Below are 203 nucleotides of genomic sequence, written 5' to 3' on the forward strand. Positions count from 1 at the left end.
CTAGTCGTCACTCTAAGCAATTCAGCACCGGAGGGAAAGCTTACCATTGACACCGTCACTGATAGCCTTCTAAACGAAGAAGTTCGCAGGAAAGAGCGAGGTTCGAGTTCTTATTCAGAAGCTAACATTGTTGATAGAAGGGGTAGAGAAGAGACTCGTGGTCACAATGGAAGCAGAGGACGAGACCAATCTCGAGGAAGATC

The sequence above is a fragment of the Brassica oleracea genome, chromosome C2 (genome assembly GCF_000695525.1).
Source record: "Brassica oleracea var. oleracea cultivar TO1000 chromosome C2, BOL, whole genome shotgun sequence".
Classification (NCBI taxonomy): domain Eukaryota; kingdom Viridiplantae; phylum Streptophyta; class Magnoliopsida; order Brassicales; family Brassicaceae; genus Brassica; species Brassica oleracea.